The following is a 27,328-nucleotide window of genomic DNA, read 5'->3' on the forward strand; positions in this document are numbered from 1 at the left end:
TGAAATAACATTGGTCTCATTGTGCGAATTTTTCTTTAGCCTTCTGGTCAGTGTAAACATTGCCCCTCTGATATAGAGAAAGGGAAAATTTAGGGAAAGCAGTTGTTTTTTTTTTCTCTCTTTCTCTGTTTGGCCTGCTATATTTTGGGTCCTTAGCCTTTCTTTAATTAGTGGGAACGCCTCTAGTATTTTTTATAGGCTGTGTGTGAAATAGCTTTTCTTATAACATTCTAGAAGTCTCTTATGTAGATTTCTATTGTGACCCATTAATGTGGCCACCCACTCTTTTTCTCCCTCCCTTCCCATTTTGCAGTGGGATACTCTGTAGGACACTCAAAGCATTGCAGTGAGCTACGTGCATATTTTTGGAAAAAGGGAAGTGTTTATGTGAGACACACTGAAGGACCAGAAAATGGTTAAAAGCCATCATAACGACTATGCCTACGGGAGTTGGACCATCTCGATAATTGCCTTAGGCCCTTTAATTCAAAAATTTGTTATTTAAAGTGGTAATATGCTTTCATTAGGATGGATAGTATCAAAAAGAGAGAGAGAGAGAGAAAGAGAAAAGAAAAATAAAAAAAGAAAAAGAAACTAACAAATGTTGGTGATTATGTGGAGAAATTGGCACTCGTGCCTTGCTGGTGGAGAGCAGAATGGAGCAGCCTCTGCAGAAACAGTCAGGCAACGTGTCCAAAGGTTAAACACAGAATTGTCATAAGACCCAGCAATCCCACTCCAGGGTGTATGCTCAGGAGAACTGGAAGAGGGCACTCACACAGGGACTTGTAAACCAATGTTCATAGCATCATGTTCCCCAATAACTTCAAGGTGGAATCAAAGCCATGATTCCACATTAGATTAACGAATGAACAATAGGTGGCCTCGACATACAATTGTATATTATTCAGTCTTACACAGGAAGGACGTCCTAACACTTGCTGCAACACAGACACACTGAAGACAGTACATTAAATGAAATGGGCTAGACGTGAAATGACAAATGTTGCATGATTCTATCTGTATGAGATATCACAATTAGTTGAGTTCATATCAACAAAAATCACAGCAGAGGGCACCGGGGGCTGGGAAAAGGGAATGATGGGGAGTTATGTTCTAATAGGTATAGAGTTCCTATTTGGGGTCATGAAGGAACTCTAAAAATGAACTGTATTGATGCTTGTGCAACATTGTAAATGTACTGAATGCTATTGAATTATACACTTAAGTATGGTTAAAATGGCAAATTTCATGATGTGTATTTTACCACAATAAAGACATTTTTCTTAGATTTCATTTATTTATTTATCAGGAAGAAAGAGAGAACACAAGCAGGAGGAAGACAGGCAGAGGGAGAAGCAGGTTCCTGGCCAAGCAAGGAGCCCGATGTGGAACTTGATCCCAGGACCCTGAGATCATGACCCCAGCTGAAGGCAAAAGCCCAACTGACTAAGCCACCCAGGTGTCCCCAAAATAAAGGTAATTTTAAAAGATAAATGTTAGTAGTTGTTCCATTTATCTCTCAACCTTCTAAAATACTGATGACTAAGTCATTGCATATAAATGCTGGAGAAACAGGGCTTTTTGTAAACTCTCACTTTCAAGCATTCATCCTTATGCTACCTTGAGAACATCCTCCTTTTTAAACTTTTCCAGGAGAAAATTCCACCCATTTCATTTCTAAAAATTCAAATTATGTGTAGTTCTTACTTTATTCTTATGTGTTTCTGACCTAGTGAGCTACATTTAAAAGGTTACTCCTTGAAGTCAATCTTTTAACAGATATTTATTGAGCATCTGTTTTATGCTAGGTCATTATAGGTTTGGGGATGCAGCAGTAAATATACCAAAGTATCTGCTTCCACGGAGTTTATATTCTAAAGTAGGCAAGATAGACAATAATCCCACAAAAGTGAGATAGATGGTATTGTAAAGGTTGGCAGACTCATGAAGAAAACTAAATCAGGGAAGTAGGAGAGGAACTGTGCATAGGGGAGGGGCAATGAATTGTCATCTCTGTAGCAATGAAGACTCCATCAGGAAGTGGCATTTGAATACAGATGGGGGTAGGGAGCATGCCAACCTGAAGCCATCAGGAGGAACAGTGAGGTGGGCTGAGAGAAGAACCAATGCATGTGCCCTCTAGCATGTTTGCACATAGAAGACAGCGAGCAGGGGAAGCCTGATGGAGAACAGTGCCCTAGAGATCAGGGGAAGGCATAGGGCAGCCCAACGGATCCTGTGGGATCTAGTAAACAATAATGCCTTTGGCCACCTGAGTCAAGGGAAATGGACAGATTCGGGAGGTGTGGGGTGGTGTTGGGCATGTTTCATGTCGGTCTCTGCTTACTGAAAGTGATGCTACTGGCTAGGAATGCCTGCACTTTCCTGGGCCCATACTGCTGTGGTGAAGCATGAGGGAAGTTTGAAAGACAAGGTTTATCATTCAAAAGTTCTGGAAAGATACATGGTGCAACTGGGGCCTCACAGAGAGGCCTAGGGCAGGGGGTGAGAGACAGAGATAGAGAGTGAGCCTGGAGCTCTGGCTTTATTAGGGTACAAGGGTAGGGTGGATGGGGTTTCATGAGTTCACTCTTTATTGGACAATTTGTAATATTAGAGCAGAAAGAGAAGAGCAGGGTGCCTCAGGTGGCCAGGGATCCATGTCACCCAGGGCTTTCTAAAGAGAAAACTTCATGTGTGGGGGAAGCCTGGCTCCTTATCCACTTGTTCAGCTAGTAACTGTGCCATATACCTGGCAATGTGCTAATTGCGGATGGGTGTGTTTGAAACAGATGCCTTGGTAATCAGAAGCTCAATAGCAGGCACTTACACTACAAAGCTTCCTGATTTGCCCTAGAATTAACCAAGTCTTTGGGCATCTTGTTTTCCAAAATGGCTACAATCACTCTCCCCTGTTTCTCTGCAAGGTGATTTGCAGCTCTAGGCATCAACAGGTGGCAGCCATGGAAAAGTAGGTCAGACTGTGATGCTGCGTTAGTCAGCTTGGGCTGTGTAACAAAACAGCACAGATCAGGTGACGTACACAACAGAAATGTGCTTCTCCCAGTTCTGGAGGTAGATGTCCAAGACCACGTATATACATGTGTGATATATAGGAAGTGTTTTTACACATGCACATACTTCTTTTTTTTTCTCATTTGAACTGCACAATAAACTAAAACAAGTAAAATATTTCTGTTGTACTGAAAAAAACATGCAAGATCAAAGATCCTACCCAGATAGCAAGTAAAGGAGCCCATTTTCTTTTTTTCCAACAAAGCATGCTACTTAGAGGTCTTACTGTGCTATAATTCCTTGAATGTGTGTTATTCACTTCACTGACTGTGAACTCCTTGGGAACAGAAATCATGTATTATTGATGCACATTGTTTCTTTTTTGAAGTGCCTGGAACATAGCTGTCATGAAATAAAATGCATGTTTGCTCTTCAGTTAGACAGATGTTCCTAAATCTATAGGTAACTTTGAATTTTGAAATTCAGTCTAATTTTCTTCAATTAGGAAAAGATCTTGTTATGTTGACGATAAGAGATAAATTTCAGCACCATTTGGATGAGCATATCCCACATGCACAAATGCTAAGATTGTGGTATTTTACTTTAATTGTATTTTTTCTCCAAAGAGAGACACTAGATTATTCACATTATATCTGTAATGTTCTTTATCTAGATGGCTTTCAATGATACAGGATCTATGAATACTTACAATCTTTTTTTAGAGTACATCCAATTGTCTCTAATCAAACTTAGTATATATTTAAATGTTATGTAGATGTTATTTCTGATTACGGTATCTGAAGTTTTTTTTTTTTTTTTTTCCTGTCTACAGCCAAATATAACAGAATCAAACCTCATTGATTTCTTTGAAGTTCAAAGAAATCCTCATCTTTAACATTCCAAGAAGCTCATTAGCCCTGACAGCCTCTTCCTGTAGGATGCCCTCACACCAACAGATTGCGATCCAGGCGCTTAATTTACATAATAGCTACACAGCACCAGGTGGGCCAAGGTACATGAATGGTGGCAGAGTTACGCTGGTGATGCTGTCCACGTGCTGTGATTTGAACAATACAAGACTCCCCCAGATGCCAAATGAAATCTCTCCCATTGCTTTACATTTTCCGGAATTCAATCTTCTCATCTCGATATAGTGAAGCTTGACTTTCTCATCATGACTTCATTGCCCTCCAAAGTGATGAAATGAAGACAGAGGACAGGCTGGTGCACAGGGTCTCACAAGAGGCTCTCTTGTTTATACCTCCCTTATCAGCAAACTGGCTATTAATTCTGCTGCTACTGACCCAGTCCAGGAGGCTGAATATTCTTGGGACCAGATCCCAGTCCAAATTAGTTTATTCTCCCTATCCCACCCCCAAATCCATCTTCATAACAGCCCATATTCTACAGTAAGCAGAGGTCTCTTTACCGAGAAAGACTGTAGATACATGTCTATCTACATGAATGTTGCTCTTACCTCAGAGATACTCTTCTCAGGGATCCTGTGGGATTTTCTTGTAAGCCCTTGGTTGTTTGTGTTACTTACTTCCACTCAGTCCTCACCCTCTGAAACAGGTCCCTCCCGAGGTCCTGGTGGCATGGGGATTGCTCAGAGCCACAGGATTTCTCTCTCTTCCTCCCTCCCTCCCTCCCTTTCTTTCTTTCTCTCTCTTTCTCCCTTTTTCCCTCTCTTTCTCTCTCTCTTTCTCCCTTCCTTCTTCCTTCCTTCCTTTCATAATAAATAATTGAACTCTGTTGTTTTATTGTTGAGCTAAAATGAAATGGACATTTTTGACAGTTATAGTTTCCTTTCAGTAGGCATAATTTTTCCTTTTTCGTTTTTTTCAAGATTTTTTATTAATATATAATATATTGATTTCTAATATCTTTAGTGGTAAGTTAACAGATACGAAGACACCACAGATCATAAAAGGTGAATACGAAAATGGAAGATCCTTCTTTAAAATCTATACCTCCCTGGATCTTGGCTCACTACTTCCTCTTCCACAGAAAATTATTTCCGAGAGTTAGTGGTTGATTATATGCACACGTACACTCACACAAGGACATACACACATGCATGAAGACCACGTAAACAGACTTTTGGAAACTGTCTCATAATATACTTCCTTTGCAAAGTGCTTTACTTTTTTGGATCTTCTAAAAATTCCTGCAGCAAAGGAACTGGCTTAATTCTGTTATAGTCTGATATAGTTTCCAAAATGTATTTGGGCCCTCTCTAGGTATGAAGATAAGAGAAAGTACAGGATATCACCAGGAACGTCCTATTGAATTAACACAGGATCTGAGAATAGAATGAGGGAAGATGTAGCTTCGCCCTCAGGGAGACAACATGGCGTGCAGCAACTTTACCCCTCTCCATGTTCAGTTGGGGTCAGTTTGTTTTACAACAATTCCTTTATTTCCTTTGTTAATCTTTCTGAAAAATCACCATTTGATATTCATTTCTCAGGGCTTTATGGAGCCTTTGGGATTTTCTTTTTTTTCTTTTCTTTTCTGCCAAAAGCAACCTTCCCACTGTCCCAAGAGGAGGTTTCTTCAACCATTCACGAGTCTTCAGTCGGTAGACATTTTGCCAGAAGCTCCCCAAGGTATTGTCACATAGGCAGTAAATCGGGCAGTGGCTTAGAGCACAGACTATAAAAAAGGATACTTAGAGTGGGAAGTGCTCTTCTGAGGAGACTCCCTTCTGAGAGCCTGGTCAGCATGGGGAAAACATAAGGGTAAGCAGTGCTCAAGGAAGGCAAAAGCCTTCTCAACTGCAAATTCCTGGGCACCAAACACGGGACATGGCTGTTTCACAGTTTTGTCAAAGATGAGCCCTGCCTGAGGTCCCTACAGGAGAGTGGGGTTCAGTTTCATTTCTGATTTATTGTGTCTCTCTGATGCTGCTCTGATAAATATAGGATTTTTGTTGCAAGGGCTATTGATCCTTTCAAACATCATAAATTCTCCCCAAGAAAAGAAACAAGTCTGAGCCAATAAACTGAGATTTACCTTCTCTTTATAATATAAAGAATAAATATATATTTTAGAAAGAGGAGAGCACAGCATCCTTACTATTAAAGACTTGGAAACTTCTATTTGTTTTGCTTGAAAATACATCTTAATGGTTACATCAAATACTTACTAGAGTTTAAGGATTGTGAAAACTTTCCTGTATATATTTTCTGTTATATTGAAGTGTTTATTATATTGTAAGTATAAATGTGATGTGTATAAATGTATTATGTAAATGTATAAATGTGATAAATGTTTTCCTCAAGGGGTGAGATTGCAAGTCTAAATGTCATCTCGAAATGCAATCATTATCAGAGATATAAGAGAACTTTATTTCAACAGTAAAACATGGTGTTTGGTATTTTCCTGGATATTGGACAACACACAGATTATTTGAAAGTGCATGCTTAATATTTGAAGTGACTTTGTCACTTAATACAAAGTCTGGGATCTTAGTGTTCTCACTATTACTCTTTAGAAAATGCATTGAAATAAAATGTGCAAAATAAATAAATAAGGAAATTACTACAGTGAGCTGTCAAGGCTCCCTAAGATCTGTTTGGGAGGGTGCCTGGGTGGCTCAGTTGGTTAAGCGACTGTCTTCGACTCAGGTCGTGATCCTGGAGTCCTAGGATGGAGTCCCGCATTGGGTTTCCTACTTGGCGGGGAGTCTGCTTCTCCCTCTGACCCTCCCCCTTCTCATGCTCTCTGTCTCTCATTCTCTTTCTCTCTCTCTCAAAGGAATAAATAAAATCTTTAAGATCTGTTTGGGAATGTTAACCATTATTAATGTTTTGTGAAAGACCATATTTTAACAAGCATTCATGTAAATATGCTATTGATGAAGCTTTCTGTTCCATGCCTATAAAATATCACATAAAATAATAAAGCTCCTAGCACTAGTCTTCATGCCGCCTTTTAATGAGCCAGCTAAGACCATCCCTCAAGTGGCTGCAATTAAGCTACATAATTTTACCATGTGCTGGAAGTGTGAGGGAAGGTAGGAGGACAGAATATAAATTAAAGACCGTGTGTGAATGTTTATAAAACCCCAGTTAGATATCTTATTTATATAGGTTCATGTAATGATCATGTCGCGGTGAGATGAGGCTGTTGAAGCACTGCAGAAGAACAGATTTCAAACCTGGTGTGTTGCCTTTCATTTATCATGATTTGATCATATTAAGCTAAAAGAATGAAGATCATTTTCTTTATGAATTCCATTAATTAACCAGGAAAAAGTACGACATGACTACCAACACATTCATGATTAAATAAGTCATAGTAAATTTTTGTTTAGCTTTCCTTTTTCTTTTTCTTTTTTTCTTTTCTTTCTTTCTTTTTTTCTTTCTTCTTTTTTTTTTTTTTTTTTTGGTTTGTTTAAATTTAAATTGTTTTTTTTTGGAGTAAAATAGGCTTTTCATGATTACAAGCTTATTTCTGAGTAGCAAAAATTCTCACCGCATGCTTTCCCCATATTCGCATGTTTTTCCCTATATTCCTCCATTAGCCTGGGCTGCCACAGTCCAACAGACAGAAAACCCAAGGACACTTTCCCTGAGCAGCAGATCTTTTCAGGGGTGTCAGATAGATAAATCAGCCGTCCCTTTTCCTACATCCTGTCTTTTGTGCTACAAACTTTGGTCACTAAATACTATGGTACTCAAGACAGTGTAATTTTCCTAGGTTTGTCCTAAGAGCTGGTAAGCAAGGGTCATATACTATTCTTTTTTGTTTCCTTTCTAGGCAAAATAGTGAGTATAGAAGTGATGTCCACATACTTGCTGAATAAAAATAGAAAGAGAAGTTTTTTTTTTTTTTTTCCTAGTCTAAATATTACCCTAATGGAAGCACGATATTTGCATTTTCCAGAATATCTCAGATGGTTCAGTATGATACTTTTTGCTTCCTCTATGGTGTTATTATTCATTCGGACTCTAGGTAAGTTTTGAATCACCATAAATACCTGGAAATTAGAGAGTAATTCACAAGACTACTCCTTTTCACTTTTATTATTTTGTTTACTATGCTAGTAAAATACAACTGAATCTAAGTATCTTATGGTTGAACATATTAAAAACTGCCACATGGAGATTATCTGGTACGATTATTACTTCACTAAAATGTATGTTTATAATGATTCCTAGTTTAACTAAAAATAGCTAAACTTATCTTGGTCAAAAACAGAATAACCTTATCCTTGTAAAAAAATGTTTGAAACAACCTTTTACATAATTAAAAAAAAGTCTCATAAGACATTCAGAGCTATAGGTATTTTTAAAGAATCTTTTAAATGAAACATTAACTTTTTCTAACCCAGGTCTAGAACAATTTATTTTGCTTTGTAGGAAAAGACTACAGAGTGGTCAAAATCATGATGCTAAACATATGTTTTTCTGATAGAGTCTAGCCAAACAGCATATGGCCTTTTTAAATTATTATTATATGTTTTTCCTTTCCAAAGGGAACAAGGTTACTTATCCAAAGGAAGTGGCTCACCATGAAAGGTAATTGACACACTGGCAAGCAGGATTGTGGAGTCAGGCCCATGCTTCCATTAGGCGATCAATCACGCTTTACTCTTTCTTCACAGGGCCCATGCCACAGGCCTCAAGGTATTGGCATGTTGCCATGGGTTGGCCCAAATAATAGGATAAGGATAGATTTTTAATACAGAGATAACATGACTCTGAGAATGTCCCAGTGCTGTCTCAGTCACAAAAGCTTTCAAACTGGTGTCATTATACCATGGCTTTCCCCCGCTGCGGCGGGGGCCATGCACCATGTCTCTCCCAGAACGCTGGGGAAACAGCCTCAGCATAACCACTCTGCTTGCTGCTGCCCTGATTAGTATTCTAAACACCTCGCTGGCGTGCAGCCGACAGCCTTCCACTGTGGATCAGGATTGACGCTGTTTATATTTAGTTTCAGAAACTGATGTTTGGTTGGAGGGAAGGAAAGAGGATGCGGGGATGAGTAATGAAAAACACAATTTAACGCTGTGGTTGTGTATCTGGACGTTTGGATAGCTCTTTTGACGTTCCTGATAGTATTTCAACAGAAGCAGAGCTTGTGGACTGGTGGAATCCAGCACTCCCTCGTTCCTCTCCATGCCGCGCCCAAAGTAAGAGCGTGCCTTGGCGTTTATTCTCAGAAAGTCTGGTAAAATAAAAGTCATATGCCATTAAGAATTATAAAATGATATAAAATGTAATTTATATATTTTATATCAAAATTTAGGTCCCTCTAATTGCATATGAGGACTTATGTCATTATATGATATCTGACTTCATTCATCAGAGAAAATATGCAACACTAAATTATACATTGTTCGTTCACAAATGTGTCTTCTATGCTTACATTGTGCTAAGCATCTCGTATAATATATATGCTCAGGAAAACGGTGACAAAATATTTTGTTACAGTACATGTTCTCATGAAGTCTCAACACTCACAGAGAAGGCTGGTTTCAGAAAGAAAAGGGCATTTTGATGAGACTGGCGATAATTCCACATTCTGAGAAGCCAGTAGGTTTTATCAGTCAGGACAGACAAGATCCAGGTTTTGCTACAATAACAAACAACTCCTACTTCTTAGCTGATTAATGCAACAGAAACTCATTGCTCACTCTCTCTGCAGGTCTATCCAGCAGGTGGCTCCATCCCTTATTAATTACTCTGGGGCACAGGTTCACAGGGAGAGAAGAAATACCAACTATTAAATTCACTTGCTCACAAAATGCATTTTGCTTGTGATCACGATCCTTTGGAGCTGGCCGCATGGCCCTGGCCTGCCACCAGCAGCCAAGCTTCAGTCTTCAGGGTTTAGAGTGGAGACAGAAGTAAGACCAGGGGTCTGCAAGAATCACATAAGGACAGTGGCTCTGTATTCTCATAGATGAATTTCCATGTAACTCACAGTGCTCCTTATCCTAGTTCATACATTATTCAATACCTCCTACAAATGGAAAATGTGTCCCCTGAGCCAAGTTGGCACTTACTTTTTAGCCCCTAAACCATTTTTTGTGTTGCTTTTCTTTTTCTTTGTTCTTTTATCTCTTTCACTGTATATCCAATGTTTGGCCTCCAGCAATTATTGACTAAATGGATTAATCTTTGGCACATGCTTGGTACCTGATAGTGATGGAACTTAGATCAGTGTGTTCCATGGAAATTCCTTAATAAAGAAAAGTGTGTACCAAATAAATTTGAAACATGTTTCAATATATACCACCCCTTAGACATCCATTATGAATGTAAGTATATTTTGAAATTTAATTAAAAAATAAGAATTTTTAATTAAGGTGTTAGGAGTCAGGATAGCCTTTACCCTTCATGGCTGATGACAGAAAGGGGAGAGAAAGGTCCTGTTGGGTGTTGGTAATGTTCTATTTTTTATCTGAATGCTGTTGATGTGGGTGTGTTCAATTTCAGAAAATTTATCAAACTGCAGCTTTTTGATTAGCATATTTCATGTATGTTATACTTCAATGTAATGTGAATATATGTAGATTTTTCCAGAGAGATTCTTCCAGGGAAAAATCCAGGAGATTTTTCCAGGAGAACTATGTGTAGATTTTTCCACAGCTTTCAGCAGATTTGCAAAGGAGTTCCTGCCTCAAAATTAGTGGCAACCACTGAATTGGAGAAAAAAGATCAGATCTTGAATGGCATGAGGATTGTGGGTTGACTAGTAAACTTTTTTTCTGGATTTTTCTAAATTGAAAAAAAAAATAAGAGTTTTGTTGTGTAATATAGGGGTTTGCTGTAGTTTATTTTAATTTTTAAATTAATTTTAGTTAAAGTTTATATATTTCTGGACCTCAGATTCCTGTAACTTTGTAATGGTGATGATAATATATACTTATTGGGCTATTGCTTCCTTATACAAAGCTCTAGTCTAATACCTACCTTACAATAAATAAATGGCAGATATTATTACTATTGTTGCTGATGTTTTTTTCTATTGTATCATAACTCAGGATGAATCTCAAATTCTTTTTACCAGGAAAGAGACACATTTTTTTGTAAAATTTTAAGAGAAAATTGGGACAGCTGTGTGGATTAGTTGATTTAGGCATCTGCTTTGGGCTCAGGTCAGGATCCCAGGGTCCTGGGATCAAGTCCTGCACTGAGCTCCTTGCTTAGCAAGGAGCCTGATTCTCCCTCTGCCTGTTGCTCCCCCTGCTTGTGGGTGCTCTCTCCCTCTTTTTGTTAAATAATTAAGTCTTTAAAAAAAATAAGGGAAAATTATTATTCACATGGATTTTCATGAAATTCCATTAATGCATTAAGAAATCATGAAATATTTATCTTCCTAAATTTTATGTTAATAAAATTTTAAAAACCAACCAAAAAAAAATTAAAGGCTGATAGGTTAGGCTAAGTGCAATTAACAAAAATATACACGGATTGCAAAGAAAAGTGCAAAAACGAGAAAATTGTTGACAAACCCTATGACAACTAAAAGTTTAACTTTCTTAATATGCTAAGAAGTCTTATAAATCAACTGTAAAAATAACTATAAGCTCAATACCAAAACAAAACAAAACAAAAAAAAGCAAATAACCAGGCATTTCACAGATAGAGAAATACAAATATACTTAACCTCTTTCATAAAGAATCACACATTAAAACTATTGTGAGGGACCCCACTTTCCCTAGCTCTTCTATTTAAATTTGCATGTTTCCATCCTAATGAGATTCCAGCATGGTTGGCCTGGAGATCCCACAATGAGGGGATCTGTACTCAGAAAGTGCATTTCACTGGTCACCTGCATAAGCAGATTCCTATCTTCTCCTCCACAAAATGCTTTATATATTGTCTTCTCATCATTGTCTTTGGGAAGAATTAATTAGAATCACATATGCAAACTGCATGAATATTTAATATAGAAATATTTTCTAAAGTGTGATTCAGAGAGCTATAGCTCTCTGGGATGAAAATAGTGGAATCTCTAAGGATCTAAAAATAAATATGTTTCAAAAACTAAAATATAGAGAAACAAGGAAATAGCAAAAACCATTAATGAAAAATTTTCATGAATTCCTCAAAGGTGACAAGACTGAAAAATGCTAGTGTGAAATAAATACGACTTCTCAAATATAAAGCATTAAAGACTGACTTTAAGAGACACGATTAAAGCCAGAAGAAAAGTTCAAGATAAGTAACACCTTGTATGGCATAGATGCCAATCAGGCAGAGTTAATCAATACCAACAAGTAGGGTCATCCTGTTGTGTCAGCTCTGTTTGGAACACAACATAACAAAGAGGTTTCCACATAGAATAAAGGACAAAATTACATCAGACGACGTAAACACAAGGAAAACATTTCTTTAGAAAGTAATGGTTGACTTGAATTTGCACAGAACAGATAATTCGTGTTCTCAAAAAATAGATGATAGGTAGGTAGATGATAGATAGGTAATAGACAGGTGATAGATACATAGATGATTGATAGTAGATTAGATAGAAAGATAGATGATAGATAGATGATAGAAGATAGATTTTGGAATTATAGAAAATTCCTAGCATCATAAGCAGTATAAATTAATGCAACATGGAGTTGCCATTCTTACAAATTACCCAAGTATTTAAAAAATAACTATAAAAAAGTATAACTATAAAAGCATACTTTATATATTTTATATACTTTATATACTTTAAAAAGTATACTTTAGCATAACTATAAAAGTTATACTAAAAAGTATAACTATAAAAATATCTATAAACATGCAACATCTGGTGTGGGAATGTTCTAAAATTGTTCACCAAATCTCCCACGCCGGGGTTAGTTATCAGTTGGGAAAATTATATCACATTAGGTCACTTAATGACTCCCATCTTGGAATTTCCGTGATGAATTAGCTCCTTAGAAACAAAATATTATCTTATGAGGAGTTTTGCAAAGAAAGTTTTAGAAGTGTGAGGAATAACTTAATTTAATGTATCTGTTCCATGACGCAAGTTTGGAAATTACAGACAAATACCAAGTTGTATTTATCGCAAATCTAGTTGCAAAAAGAGTAAACAAACAATCACACAATGTGTCTGCTGTGCTGAGATTATCAGAAAAGAAAAAAAAAAGTTAATCTGTATATTAAAATGCAGAAATTAGAAAAGATTTTGTAAATTATTAATACCGCATTATTTTTCCATAATGAATAAAAACTTAAAATGTATGATTTGTGCGGTGCCTAGGTGGTGCCATAAGTTAAGCATTTGACTTTTGGTTTTGGGCTCAGGTCGTGTTCCCAGGTCTACTCAGCAAAGAGTCTGCTAAAGTTTCTCTCTCCTCCTCCCTCTGCCACTCCCCTTCTTTACTTACAAATAAATAAATAAGTCTTCTTAAATTAAAAAAAAACAAATAAAATGAAACCTGTCATTTGAGCTCAAATAACAGTATTAAATCCTTATATTATCTTCACTAATTTTTGATAGTTAAACCCAGAACATTTGCTGTTTTGGATTTCTCTAAGCACTGATTTCCTAGAAAATAATTTAATAGTATTAAGTAATAATACAAATAAATAAGATCTTTGTTTCTAGACTATTATGAGAACTGTCTACCAGTTCAATATCTCCAGAGTGCTTGAACATTAGCCAAGGATTGCTGGAACTCCAAATTTGCCTCGCTGCCCTTATGATGGCTTTTAGCTTTCCTTTCTTAAGATGTTTAATCCATTAGACTCATCCTTGCTCGCAGGCCAGGTATATATCGTCCATTAATATTGGGCGGATCAGGGCTTCAGGGGCCGTAGCATCCTGGTCCAACCATACCTTCCTTTTATTTCTGATCTCAGCTCTGCCTCATTCCTAAAACTCCTGCCATCTGTCTGCTCATCTTTCTTCAGCAGCCACAAAGCTGTCAGGCTTTATTATCTCAGGACTCCTTTCTCCAGAGGGTATCTTTCAACTTCTCAGGAGCTAGATTTGTTGTTGTTGTTGTTTCGGAAACCGCTCTTGGAATCTGTTTTTTTTCTCAAAGGAAGATTGTTTATGCAATGCTGGGCACAGCCCCGTATCTTCCTTGCTGCGCCAAAACCAGTCCTTGTGCCACAGGAAGAACATTCCATATGTTCACTGACCCCCTTACAGGCTCAGTCAGGCTCTGTTGCCCCCCAGAGCTTCATTTAGGTTAAGGTTCTCATGGTACCGTGGCCTCCTTGTGCAGATTACCTAATTCAAGTAACGGTAGCTTTTCAAAAATCTTCTTTCCAATTCAATATTAAGTTCAGGCTGATTTCAACTGCAAGTAACAGAAAACCCCAATAAAATCAGTTTGAATAATGAAAGGGTTTATTTTGTCATAGAAAAAGGACATAGGGATGATGTCATTTCAGGACCAGTTAACTCGGTGGTCCCAAATCAGAGTGGGGAGGAGCAGAGGATGAAGGTGTTTACTGGAAAAGACTGAGAGAAAGGACAAGGAAGGTTAGGAGCCAAAGATCAAGCATCTAAAATGAGAGAAGAAACCGAGAATCACAGGAAGGGTTGATTGCAGAGTAACGTCCTGGAAGAGGAAGGGGCCCAGAGCAAACCATTCTCAGTGCAAGAGAAGATGAAGGAGCAGGGGGAGGCTGCCAGTCTGGAGCCCTCTATCACGGAAGTAAACCTGGCCCCTTTAGACCCTCAAGAAGGCCAGATAAATCCTTAAAAGCTGGAGGGACGCCTGGGTGGTTCAGTTGGTTAAGCCACTGCCTTTGGCTTGGGTCATGATCCCAGGGTCCTGGGTTCAAGTCCTGCATTGGGCTTCTTGCTCAGTGAAGAGCCTGCTTCTCTCTCTGCCTCTGCCTCCCACTCTGCCTGCTTGTGCTCTATCTCTATCTTTAAAAAAATAAATAAATCAATATCTTAAAAAAAAAAAAAAAAAGGCTGGAGACGTCGGAGACGTGCAAGCACAGGAACACCGCAGTAGTTTCACAAGAATAAAAGGCTGTGGGTCTACATCCCAGGACGTGGGTGACTTCATTCCACTTTTGCCTTGATTCGTTCAGCTACACCGTCATCCCTGTGACCAGCTGTGGACAGGAGGGCAGTGTCGCTGGAGCTGTGGGCAAACAACCAGTCTTACCTCAGTAATGCTGATGCATCCCATGCTGCCCTACTCATAAGGGCTCTCTGGTAGACAACGTTGTGTGCCTGTCAAAATCAAGCCTCTCTATGCCCTTTGACCCAGCATTGCCACAGACACATTTACTCTGGCACACACAAAAATAATGTATGAGGAGTGTTTATCACGCTGTTGTCTATAACGACAGAAGCTTCTAAATAATACAAGTGTCTTTCAGTGAGAAACTGGTTTAGGAAATGGTGTCTCAGTCCTTCTGTGATATATTATGTGACCTTTTAAAAGGATTTGATAGAACTAAATATCCTAATATGAAATAAATTCTCAATATTAATATCAAGGGAATAAAGCAAGGTTTATAAGAATGCTCACATCCTTGATTGAAAAAAAAGGCTGTGTTTATATATCTACTCAGAATATCTTTGGAAAGAACCCAAGAAACAGAAAACAGAATGACCTTTGGCTAGGAGGTCTAGATACCTCTCTTATAACATGAGAATGAATCAGTAAATCTCCTACAAAACACATCCACACATAGAACTATCCACCTTTATGGTTTGCCAAACTCAGAGCCTAGGCTTAACTTTTTAATTTTTCTTTCATTTTTGCATAATAATTATAGTAGCTCCAGACATCTCATCCTCACCCAATAATATCTAAAGTGCTTGAATGTTTTCTAGAATGCATATGATTTCAAAATTGACATAGATTTTCATGGTAAAAGTCAATGCCAAAGGTTTACAATTCTGCATGTAAAGAGTTTGGAAGTTGCCACTTATCTTAACAGCAAGTAATAAGCTAAACTGAGTTAAAAATTGCAATTCTTCTTCAATAAAAGAGGGGAGGGGAAAGGGCAAGTTACTGCCCCTTAGATTGGAGAGACAGGAGAATGCAGGTCATCATGGCTTCTCAGAGCAGAAACTCAGGAGCAGAAACAACGTTGGGTACAAGTGCTGGGGTAGGAAAATGGGAACTATAATTGATGAATTGTTGGAGGCTCAGGCCAGACAAATCTGAAAGTTAAAATCTCCAGGGAGACGAGTCATAGGGGAGCCCTACAATATTACAAGATTTATTTCTAGGAGCTTGACCAGGTTCTCTATAGTAAATATCAGAGAAAAATCCTCTCAGGTTTTCAGCAGGAAGGGAAAAGGAATCATCTTGAAATAGACTACTCTGTTCTTCTTAAAAAGGACTGCCATCAAAAGAAACTGGGTAAGTAGAGCCTACCCTGCTGTGGTTTTATGAGATGTTGATGTGGGAAAGGAAAATACCAAGTGCAGCACTCTGGAAAATCCTCTCTGAGGGCGGTGGGGGACTGACAAGCCCTTGGGAAGTTCACAGAGCACAGGCAGAGCTCACCGGAAAACTAAAACCTAGTCATAGATGTAGAGCCTTTCCCTTCCCTCACTCCTCACAACCATCTTACTCAAGGGCTCTTTACAATAGTTACTTCTGCTCAGTGCATCATGTCTGTCTACATACCAAAAGCAAAAAACACAGTTGGAAGAGACGAAACAAGTATCAGATTCAGACATGAAAGGAATGCTGAAATTATTCGAGTGAGAATTTAAAACCATGATTAGCGTGGAAAGAGCTCCTTTAGATAAAGTAGTCATCATGCAAGATCAGATGGGCAATGTAAACAAAGAAATGGAAACCCTAAAAAAAAAAAGCAAAAAAGAAATGTTAGAGATTAAAAAAAAAAAAAGCATAATGGTAATGAAGGACTCCTCTTATGAGATCATTAGTTGATTGGTCATGGTTGAATCTCTGAGACAGAGAATATATCAATAGAATCTTTGAAAATCAAAAAGTAAAGAGAACACTAAGAAAAGAAAAAAAAAAAACACAAAGTAGGGATTGTGAGACAATTATAAAAATTAGAATAAGCTTTTACAAAAATATCATATACTTTTACCTGTAATACCAAAAAGGAAAAAAAAAAAAAAAAGAGGAAGAAGACAAGAAGAGCAAAGATTTTTGAATCAAAAGAGGCTGAAAATATCTTCAAAATGGTATTAGATACCAAACCACAGATTCAGGAAGGTCAGAGAATATCAGTAAGGTCAATGCCTTTCCCAATTCCCAAAACAAACTACACTAAGGCATATTAATTTCAAATTACAGAATCAAAGAGAAAGAAAAGAGTCCTGGATGAAATTCAGGGCAGGGTGGGGTGGGGGACTCTTACTTGTACAGAAACAAAGATAAGAATTACATCCAATTTCTCAGAAATCATGCAAAAAGAAGACAGTGGGATGAGATACTTAGAATGTTGAGGGAAAGAAAGCACCAACATGGAACCTTGTATCCTATGAATTTATCCTTCAATTGTGAAGGATAAATAAAGACTTTCTCGGACAAGTAGAAAGTAAAGGAATTTATTACCAGTAGACCTGCCTTGTAAGAAATGTTAAAAGAAGTTCTTTGAAAAAGAGGAAAATAATATGGGTCAGAAGCTTGAATTTACTTAAAGAAAGGAAGGCATAAAATTGTCTTTATTTGCAGCTGACATGATAGTCTATAAAGAAAATTTTAAAAAAAGAACACAAAAACTACTGAAATTAATAAGCAAATATAGTAAGGTTTCAGAACATAAGGTTAATATGGAGAAGTTAATTACTTTTCTATATATCAACAAGGAACAAGTGGAATTTGAAATTAAAAACACAATACAATTTATATTAACATCCTCAAAACTGAAATGCTATGCATAAATCTAACAAAATATGTACAAGACTTATGTGAAAAACCACAACACTTTGATGAAAGAAATCAAAGAACTACTAAATGAATGCAGTGATAGCCCATGTTCATGGACAGGAAGACTCAGTATTATCAAGATGTAAGTTTTTCCCAATTTGATCTATAGATTTAATGCAATTGCAGTCAGAATCCCAGAAAGTTATTTTATGGATATTAAAAAGCTGATTCTAAGGTTTATAGTATGGAAAGAAAAAATACAGAATAGACAACATAATATTGAGGGAAAAGAATAAACTTGGAGAATTGGTACTACCTGACTTCAAGACTGAGTATAAAACTACACTAATCAAGAAAACATGATATTTCTGATCTAATAGACAAACAGAATAACAAGGCAGGATGGAGAGTCCAGAAAATAGATCGCTATAGATACAGTTAACTGGTCTTTGATTAAGAATCAAAGGCAATGCAATGGAGCAAAGATGGTCTTTTCAACAAATGGAACAACTAGACATTTCCATACAAATAAAGGGAATGAGACACAGTACAAAAATTTAAAAAAAGTAGATCAAAGACATAAATGTAAATTGCAAAGCTATAAAACTAGAAAATACAGAGTAGAAAACCTACATGTCCTTGGGTATTGGCCTTTTTAAATACAAAACCAAAGACACAATCCATGAAAGAAATAACTGATAGTCTGGACTTTATTAAAGTTAAATTCTTCAGCTCTGCTAAAGAAAATGTGAAGAGAGTGAAAAGACAAGCCACAGACTGGGCAAAATACTTGCCACAGATACCTCTGATAAAAGACAATTACCCTAATCTACAACGAACTCTTGAAACTCAAAATAAGAAAACAGGCAACCTCAATAAAAGATGGGCCAAAGATCTTAATAGATAGTTTACCGAAGAAGATGTACACAGATGGCAAATAAGTATATGAAAAGATGTTCCATGTCATCTGTCATCTGGGAAGTGCTAATTAAATAGTAACATGATGCCACTACACTTAGAATGGCCAAAAGTTGTGACACTGACATCAAATGTTAACAAGGATGTGGAGCAATGGTACTTCCATTTGTTGTTGGAAGGAATGCAAAAATGGCATAGCTACTTTAAGACACAGTCGAGCGGTTTCTTAGAAAAATATGCATACTCTTGCCATACAATCCAGAAATCACTGTCCTTGGTATTTACCCAAAGGAGCTGAAAATATATGTCCACACACATACTTGCATAAAAAATTTATGGTATCTTTATTCATACTTGCCAGAACTTGGGAAAAACCAAGATGTCCTTCAGTAGGTGAAGGGATAAATAAACTGTGGTACATCCAGACAATATAATATTATCAGTGATAAAAAGAAATAGTATAAACCCATGAGAAGACATGGAGATGCCTTAAATGCACTTTAGTAAATGAAAGGAGCCAATCTGAAAAGGCTACACACCGTATGATTCCAAATATATGGTGTTCTGGTAAAGGCAAACCTATGGAAATAATAGAAAGTTCGGTGGTTGCCAGGGGTGGGGAGGAGAGATGAATAGGCAGAGCATGGATTTTTAAAACAGTGAAAATATATGATGTTATAATGATGGATATTTCATTATACACTTGTCCTAACCCATAGAATGTTCAACTCCAAGAGTGGACTGCAAAGTCAACTACAGACTGTGGGTGCTATGATGCAGCCATAGAGGCTCATTCCTTCATTAGAAATGCAGCATTCCAGTGAGTGATGCTGATGATGGGGGAGGCTGTGCCTGCATGAGGGCGGGGTGTACATGAGAAATCTTTGCACCTCCCATTCCGTTTTCTTGTAAACCTAAAACTGCTCTAAAACCTAAAATCTTAAAAAAAAACAAAAAAATGAATGGGAAGCTTTTGAAGGTTTTGAAGTAGAACATATGTCTAATTGGAGTCTTAAAAATTAGTTATCAGTGTAGGTAACAAATGGAGGTGTCAATATTGGCTCTTGCTGATAGCCAGGTGAGACCTTCTCGGTGTAAAATTTATTGTCATCAGTGGTGATAAAACAGTAGATAGTGTATCGAGGAGGTATTATCCAGTGGCCCAGGGAAGTGATTGGATATGTGAGGGGCAGTGTGTATAGTATCAAGGATAATCGCCAGTTACGGGCTTGCCATGTGAAATGCACAATGTTGTTACTCACTTAGAGTGGAAAGGTGTATGATGTATGATGAAAAGCCATGATATCAGTTTTAAACAACTGAGTGTTATATGTCCATTGGATACCCAGTAAATGAGATGAAATGGGAATTGAGCTTATATATATGATATAACATTATACATTATATACGTACTATATATTTATATATTAAACACACACACACAGAGTCTATTCTATCCTTATTCATGATATAGTCTATCATTATTCATGGATCCGTAGTTGTAAATCTATCTATTTGCTAAAATTTACTTGCAAACCCTAAATCAACATTTGGAAGTGCTTTCATAGTGATTCACAGACATGACAAAAGTGGCAAAAATTTTGTGTTACCTAAAGGTCACTCTCTCAGCTGAAGTCAGACAAGGCAACTTCTTGTTTCAGCTCTCAACCGGTAAATAAGTGTCCTTCTTTATGTCTATGTGGTTGCACATTTTCACATATTTGTGCTTTTTGGGTGTCATTTTGCTATTTAAAATGGCCTCCATGTGTAGTGCTGAAGTCCTGTCTAGCGTTCAAGAAGACTGTGGTGGGCTTTACAGAGAAGAAACGTGTTGCATAAGCTTTGTCCATGCATGAGTTATCATGCTGTTGACTGTGAGTTCAATGACAATAAATCAACAGTAGACATTCAAGAAAGTGTCTTTAAATGGAAACAATTTTTTCATGATTTTTTTCAAGTTTTTCTTATATATATATATTTTTATGATTTTTATTTATTTATTTGACAGAGAGAGACATGGCGAGAGAGAGAACACAAGCAGGGAGAGTGTAAAGGGGAAAAGCAGGGTCTTTGCTGAGTAGGAAGCCGGATGCGGGGCTTGAACCCAGGACCCTGGGATTGTAACCTGAGCCGAAGGCAGGCACTTAGGAATGAACCACACAGGTGCCCCAAAGTTTTTCTTATATTTTTGAGTTGACAAAATATTGTAATGAGAGGCTGGGAGAAACAATCTTGTGTATCCGCTCAGGAGCAATGGTTCAGGGTTCACTAATTCAGTATTCATGACAACTTTATAGGACATAATCACTGTGAATAGTGAGACTTGAGTGTGACGGTGCATATGCCAACAAATCCTTGTGCAAGGGTTAAGTTGGCACTGGGGGAGATTATATCTATGTGCTCAGAGAAGTGAGAGACCATGATTGAGCTGAAAATTTCAAAAAGTAAATATCTGATAGAGAATGTACAGACCAAACAGGAGAACCATGCATGTGTGGGGCAGACACATTGTCAATTTCTACCTTTTTTCTTTATACATAAAGATTCAAAATAAATGTTCCCTGAATTCAAATCTTTCATTGGCTAAATTTTTTAAAGTGTTGTAAAGTCTATTGTTGGCCAAGCTCTAGTTGCATGAGTAGTTTGTGTCATAACATGCTCTAATTCTCTCAGAGAAAAATATAAAAACAAAATTTCCAAAGTTAAAAAAAAAAAAAGTCATTCACTTTTTCCTGGTAATCCTACTTACAGGACTTTATCTCAAGGTATTTTCTTAATAGATCAAAAATAAAGAACTAAAATTACGTACCATAGAAATATCTGCATAATTTCACGGAAATCTCCTTATTTAAAGTTTATATATCCATTTCAACAAAGTGGTAGGAGTATTATAAAAATATGTATATTTGGTTTGGAAAAATGCCAGTTGAATATTTTATATACTTTAAAAGGCATTTTAATGTAATTAATATATATGTAAACTAATATATAAATATTACTGCTTTTGGAAAAAATGTTAATATTATATATTGTATTAAAACATTTATTGGTACTTTCTAGTATATGGATTCATTTTGGTTTTGATGGACCTGAATAATTTGAATTTTGCATAAATTTAAAATATTGCTCCCTTACCCCTGTGGAGGATTTTTAAACTTGCATTACATAAAATTTCAAAAATAGACAACAGAAGAAAAGAATTTAGAAACCACTTTCAACCATTTGATATATATACATATGTATCAAATATTTATTTATATTTTTTATATTTATAAATAAATAAATATTTTTATATTTATTTATATTTTTTATATTTATATTTTTATAATATTTTATTTATATTATATTTACATATTTATATATATGAGTGACTAAAATACATGTGTTAATGACCAAAAATTAAGACCAAGCACACAGAACTCGGCTGGACCTTTCCTCCAGTAGGAAGCACTACAGTAGTATTTCTTTTAGTCTAGATGCTGTTGATTACCTTCCTGTGGCTTTAATTAACCTGCCCACCTATATTTTTCTCCAGCCAAGTAGCTGGCAATTTAATGGGCAGGCCTTCCATATTCCCTTTTCTCACGTGCACTATTACCCAAACAGTTTTCAGTTTCCAAGCTGGCAAAACAAATCCCTCTGCAATAGATTAAGAGTCTTTCTGCCTTACCCCTCCCTCAATGTTTTCATTCTTTCTTAAAGGCCATTTTTTCTTCCAAGTACTCAACAGGCACTGTACTTCCAGTGTGCCCTTGAGATCATTCTATTTATGACTCACACACAATTTATGTGAATCGTGACATAAATTACACTGAAAGTACACAGGGATGGTATAAGACAAAGACACAAAGAGCAAGAACATGAAAGTTACATTCAGTAATGGTAGTTACTCAGTTTTCTGAAACATGGAAAGACCTATGTCACCCTGGATGCTTGACTTAAAGCATAAAACAGAAGCTCTATAGTTTCAGAAAGGAGTTATGAGCCTATAATTTGTACATTCTGTATTGTATTTCTGTATTATACTGTATTGCTACACAGTTATGGATATTGTTTCCTTTTAAGATCCATTCAATATTTTTTAAACATATCAAACTTGGTTTATATTTTACATTATTTCTTTAATTTTTTCTCCCGAGTTCTATGTTCCTTCAGTGTAAGTTTAATTATACTTGATATATATTAGGTTCTGATATCTAATGAGATCTTTACTCCTTCATTGCTATTTTTTAAATTTCAGAATATATTAAATAGTCTTCTTCCCTTATTTTATTAATGAATTTTGGAATCTTCCTGTCAGGTTTCATACAGTATCTCATTAGGCTTTTAATTGGAAATGCACTCAAATCTATAACTTAACTTGGAAAGAGTCATCACATCTTCATGTATTCTATAAAATTACATTCAGACAATTATGGATTTTCATGCTTGCAAGAGATCATGAAGAATTTTCTGACTCCTTGAATCTTCTGGGTCAGATGGGTACCCAGACCATGTTTCATAACAATGTGTTTTACTGTTATTTGTTTCAGTGATATTTTTCGAATGAAAAAACATAGTGGGTATCCAGAGAAGAGGCAGGGGAGGATGTGGTATATAGGATGTGTCTTACAGTAAAATTGAAGGAAAGGAAAGGCTTACTTCACATAATCTGGTAAAAATGTAGGGTTTTCCAATAAATAGTAAGCATGGAAAACTGGCAATCTCGGTGCAGCTGAATTTAAAGGAGCTAATTAATTGCAATTCATTATAAATTAGATTCCTGACTATCTCAATCCTGTATTAAGTTCCACACAATTCTGTAGAATGTACTGGGTACTGTATACCTAAAACCAACACCCGCAGACATTGAAAAGCAGTGCCAAGATGTTGGTGGGAGCTGGCTTGTGTCCTAACCCACTCTACTTCTCTGTGTGTTAAGTGCACAGGCTGGGAGTGCACCTTTCCTCCTGTCTCCCCAGCCCATCTGCCCTGCATGGAAGGAATGTTTACATCATCACCCAGAACCCCGCATTCCCAGCATCCTGCTGCACCCATCCCACCCATAACATAAAATGTATTTGTAGATTTAAGTTTTTCAGTATCTTCCTACATAAATAGCCATTTTCAAGGTGAATTTTTAATGTTCAATTTGCTTCATATTTTAGCTTCTTAAGGAATATTTTAATATTCCTTATTCTATTTCTTTATTACTACTACTTTTATTATATTTAAAATGTCTTATCTATTTGATAATATTTTTAGAGATCTCACTTTCAGTTTATAAATTTCACTGTGTCCATTTTTCTACTTTATTTCTTGTGTCACATCTTTCATCTAAAACTTTATCTGAATATGTTGTTCCTTTGTTTACAAGTAATGAATTTTTTTTTTTTTGCTTTCTTCTTAGGAAAATACTTAAGTCTTTTACTATTTCTCAAAATTGTTTAGGTTTTATTCTACAGAGATTGATAGGTAGTAAAGCCATTAATATTAGTTTCTAGTGTGCTACTACTATAATGTTTACTATCATAGTGTTGGTTCCCTGCTTCAAATGGTTACTTGAATGGATATTTTAGCTATGAGATGGGATAAAAATTTCTTATCATTAAATGTGAATTGATGACTAGTTAACAATTATGAATGAACATTATTTAATGTTTAATGTTATATTTAAATGCTGTTAATTTGTCAATTCCATAATGTATAATTGCTGAGTAATTGTTAATAAATGATATTTATTACAATTAATTATTTTTAGCATGCAGTTTTAGCCATATCCCTTTTTTTTTTTTTTAATTTTTAAAGTCACCTAGTTAACATATAGTGCAGTATTAGTTTTAGGTATACAATACAATGATTCAACACTTCCATCCGTCACCCAGTGTTCATCACAAATGAATCCCCATCACCTGTTCCCCCATCTTCCCGGCCACCTCCCCTCTGGTCACCATCAGTGTGTTCTCTATATTCAAGAGTCTGTTTCTTGGTTTGCCTCTCTCTCTCTCTTATTTTTCCCTCTTTGCTCAGTAGTTTTGTTTCTTAAATTCCATGTCTAAGTGAAATCTATGGTATTATCTTTGTCTGACTGACTTATTTTGCTTAGAATAGTATACTCTAGCTCTGTCCACATCATTGTAAATGGTAAAATGTCATCTTTTTTAAGGCCGAGTAATAGTCCATGGTATATGTGTGTGTGTGTGTGTGTGTAGAGAGAGAGAGACATACCACGCCTTCTTTGTCCACTTATCAGTCAATGGACATTTGAGATGTTTCCATAATTTTAATCATATCACTTATAAAATTTTCATTTTGGGGGCACCCAGGTGGCTCAGTGGGTTAAAGCTTCTGCCTTCGGCTCGGGTCATGATCCCGGGGTCCTGGGATCGAGCCCCACATCGGGCTCTCTGCTCCGTGGAGAGCCTGCTTTCTCCTCTCTCTCTGCCTGCCTCTCTGCCTACTTGTGATCTCTGTCTGTCAAGTAAATAAATAAAAAATCTTAAAAAAAATTCATTTTGCTTCATTAAATATCAATTTTCATAACAACTCATATTCACCTCAGGAAAAATTATATACTGTTTCTTGAGCATTGCCATGTATTTAGTAATCATACCTACTTAAGATTTTGAAATCTATGTTCTATTATGCATAGTGATAATGGTAAATTGTCATATGCTAACTTGCCAATGCAAGGCTCTATTTCATGATCCAGAGATCAGGACCTGATCCAAAAATCAGGAGTTAGATGCTTAACTGACTGGGCCACCAGGCACCCCTCATGTGTTTTTGAATTCATATTTTCTCTTTTCCATTGCTGTACTTGGTATTACCAAGTATTTTTAATGAGTCATAAAGCAGATTATCTAACTCCTCGTCCCCCTCAATTTATCATGCTTTATACTATTAATAAAAAGAAATTTTATTTCTGACCATTAATGTGGCAAATATTTCTGGACTGATGATATAGTTTTTGATATTACTGTGAGACACCCATTTTGAAAGAGGTCAACCCTTGGGCTGTGTGAAGCACTTGCTGCTAAGCTGCACATCAGATAGTGTCCCTTCCCAGCTTCTACTTGGGGGAAGACACCATCGTGAAGTGCACATCTATTTACTTGTCATGCCGGTGAGCTTTTGTCACCAACCCCTTCCTCTTGTAACCTCATTCTCTCCTAAACCCTGCTCCAATAAAATATACATTTGACCACTCTGTCCATGATAGCTACTATCTTCTTTGAGATTTTGCTCAGTAGATTCTGTAAATTGCCCCATTTTCTAACAACTGATTAAAGCTCTTTCGAGAAGACCACCTGCCTCCAGCTAAGAAAATCAGATCTCTACCCAGGGGTTTGAATCATGAGGTCAGAGATAACAAGTCTCTTTTCATTTCTGTCAATTAGAGAAATGATTAAATATGAAGCACAGTGGAAGTACTCCTCACGTTCCCAGCCCCCTGGGGCGGGGGGCCCATGTTAGAGAGTAAAGATTATTTGCTGTGAGAATCAGCAGGAAGTGAAAGGACAACAGTCCTGGAGACATTCCAGTCCATTTTCACTGGGCCCTGCAACCCAGATGCAACCTCGCCCTTTCAGAGCTGCACACCTCTTCATAAATACTTACTTACTTAGCTTTGGCTAGTTCAACTGGCATTTTATTTATTTACAACCAAAAAAAAGAAAAAAGGAAGAGGAAGAAGAAAAAGAAGATTTCTAGTGAGTACACAGGTCCCATTTCCCATATTATTGTTTCTTTTGTCAGTCCATAACGAAAGAGTAGCAATTAAATATTAGCCTATTTGCAGGAGCTCTTGGGTGGCTCAGTTGGTTAAGCAGTGGGCTTTTGGTTTTTGGCAAAGGTCATGAACTCAAGGTCATTAGATTGAGCTCCACATTGGGCTCTGCGCTGAGTGTGGAGCCTGCTTGAAATCCTCTCTCTCTGCCCCCTACCTTCGCTCACATGCTCTCTCTCTCTCTCTCTCTCTCTCTCATAAATAAATAAATAAATAAATAAATAAATAAAATACACCTGTTCACTATGGCCTCCCCCTTGAGGCCAGGCTAGGCTAGACTTAGCCACTCACTTCAAAAGAATATTATAGAAAGGGGAAAAGTGGGATAATTTCAGTGAAGTCTTCAAGCACTAACTTAATCAACTGACAACGGTTAACATCCCCCTGATGTCATGTGAGTATCATGTACTCTCTGATATCATACAGTGAGAAGCGTACCTCAGCTGTGCTGTATTCTTTCTCAAAACCCTAAACATCATTCTGGTCACAAAAAAACAATGGGCAACTCCAGACTGAGCGACACTGGACAGGAAACCTAGCAAATTCTCTTCAGGAATATTAAGGTCGAAAATCAAGGGACGACTGTAGAACAATCACAGACTGATTTAGACTAAATCCAACTAAAGGCACTGCTTTCCTCTGAATTAGAAGCCTAGGGAAATCCACATAATGTCTCTACTAGTAGTCATATAACAATATTAGTTTCGCGGCTCCTGGGTGGCTCAGTGGGTTAAGCCTCTGCCTTCCGCTCAGGTCATGATCTCAGGGTCCTGGGATTGAGCCCCGCATTGGGCTCTCTGCTCAGTGGGGAGCCTGCTTCCCCCTC

This window comes from Martes martes, assembly GCF_963455335.1.
Source record: "Martes martes genome assembly, chromosome: 11".
In the NCBI taxonomy this organism is placed as follows: Eukaryota; Metazoa; Chordata; class Mammalia; order Carnivora; family Mustelidae; genus Martes; species Martes martes.